The sequence below is a fragment of the Tachysurus vachellii genome, chromosome 13 (genome assembly GCF_030014155.1).
Source record: "Tachysurus vachellii isolate PV-2020 chromosome 13, HZAU_Pvac_v1, whole genome shotgun sequence".
In the NCBI taxonomy this organism is placed as follows: domain Eukaryota; kingdom Metazoa; phylum Chordata; class Actinopteri; order Siluriformes; family Bagridae; genus Tachysurus; species Tachysurus vachellii.
In genome coordinates, this window is record NC_083472.1 from 1,552,501 (window position 1) to 1,555,000 (window position 2,500).

The 2,500-nt window shown below is 47.1% G+C and overlaps 1 protein-coding gene across 1 annotated transcript in view; it reads right to left on the bottom strand.

The window, feature by feature from the left end:
* The window catches only part of slc7a5 (solute carrier family 7 member 5), a 66,436-nt gene that overhangs the window by 56,549 nt on the left and 7,387 nt on the right, over positions 1-2,500 (bottom strand). The gene's annotated exons all lie outside the window — the stretch shown is intronic.

Here is a 2,500-nt window from a genome sequence, read left to right on the forward strand (position 1 = left end):
CAGAGAGAGAGAGACACACACACAGAGAGAGAGAGACACACACACACAGAGAGAGAGAGACACACACACACAGAGAGAGAGAGACACACACACACACAGAGAGAGAGAGACACACACACACACAGAGAGAGAGAGACACACACACACAGAGAGAGAGAGACACACACACACAGAGAGAGAGAGACACACACACACAGAGAGAGACACACACACACAGAGAGAGAGAGACACACACACACAGAGAGAGAGAGACACACACACACAGAGAGAGAGAGACACACACACACAGAGAGAGACACACACACACAGAGAGAGACACACACACACAGAGAGAGACACACGCACACAGAGAGAGACACACACACACACACACACACACAGAGAGAGAGACACACACACACACACACACACAGGGACATAATAAAAGGATTTATAATCACTGGTGATTTCCTGGGAAAGGAAGCGCATGTGGGTACAGAAATAAAGACTGACTATATCCCAGTTTTATGTTACAAAAGATCTCAATGTTAACCTGGAAAACTGCTGATATCCACAAGGTCACGTTATATGGTGACTTACAGACCTACAGTATGGTGGGTGTAAAACATGGATGGGGGGAAAAAAGAGAGAGCTTGAAAATGAGGAATGAATAAAGATTTGCATTCATTAGTCTGAGAGTCTCCAAGGCTGCTGAATCGACACAACACAACCCTGGATTTTACAGTCTGATCTCTGCTGGGAGGGAGAAAAGTACAAAAACAAAAAAAAAGATCGGACGAAGCCTTAACGACGTAATGAGAACTTTAAATGTGACTAGTGTACCATCCAAAAAACAACAACAACAACAACAACAACATTTTATTATCCATGGCCACATCAGTGTTGGCGCTCACTCCATCCCAGAAGGAAATGAATAGAAGAATGAGAGTGGGTGAACAGGAGAGCTGGAGATTGCCAGAAACTCATGTGACATCAAGTGTGAGCGTCAGGGCCCTCGGGGCCCACCGGGGCACATGACGTGTGAGGGGTGTGTGAACGAGTGTGTGGGGTTAGACCTGATAGAAAGCACCGTGTTGTGTGTAAAGCCAACGGATAAAGTCAGTATTAGGGGGTCACACGAGGGCAGCTGTGCTGAGAGGAACCTTATCTCGAACACACACACACACACACACACACACACACACACACACACACACACACACACACAGTATCCACTCTCAAGCTCCATGTGCATTTACATCAGCTAATCACTAACAGAATAAAAGAACAGAAATAATCTTTATAGACAACTTTTTCTGGACCTCTTCCTGGTTCCAGACATGATACTGTGATGCAACACGACAGACTCAGAAGCTTGAAAGCTGCAGACTGGAATCTGTGTGATTTCACAGGATCAGCTTTAGTCCTGTAACAACACGGCTGTAATAACAGGCTGAATAAAACACACCGTGTTCCTGTTAGCAGAGTAAACTGGAACATAATCCTCAACTCAGCCCATTTCAGGAGAACCTGATTATGGGATTTGCTCTCCTGCTTTATCTCCAAGAGCCCAGGGTTTTAAAGACACCATCCAAAGTAAGCATACAGCTGTGTAGAAACTCCACACACACAAACACACACTGTGTAGCCAAACACACACCTAAATGTAGCTGTGGGTGTAAACGCATACAAACACGAGTAACTCGTACACCTGTAGATAACCACACAACAGTAGTTGTAGGAGAACACACATACACAAACAATTCTAGGTCAAAACACACACACACACACACACCTGTAGGTGAACAGTTTAAAGGTTGCTGCAGGTTGACAAGATTGTGTGTTAAATAAAACAATGTGGTGTCATGTTTCAGGAACACTGAGCTAAATGGCCACTTTCCTAGAGTCTCACACACACGGACGCACACACACACACACACGGACGCACACACACACACACACACACGGACGCACACACACACACACACACGGACGCACACACACACACACACACGGACGCACACACACACACACACACACGGACGCACACACACACACACACGGACGCACACACACACACACACGGACGCACACACACACACACACGGACGCACACACACACACACGGACGCACACACACACACACACGGACGCACACACACACACACACGGACGCACACACACACACACGGACGCGCACACACACACACACGGACGCACACACACACACACACACGGACGCACACACACACACACGGACGCACACACACACACACACACACGGACGCACACACACACACACACACGGACGCACACACACACACGGACGCACACACAACTTCACCGAGACTACTAGATACATAAGCCACACCTTCACTGCAACTTAACTACATAGGCCACACCCCCTCTGGAGGCCACACCCCTTTTGTTCAGACACAAGGTCTGTTAAATACCACTGAAAAAAGTTGTGTTTGTAAACAAGCATATTTTGGCAATGCTTTCAGATTTCTCTCTCTCTCTC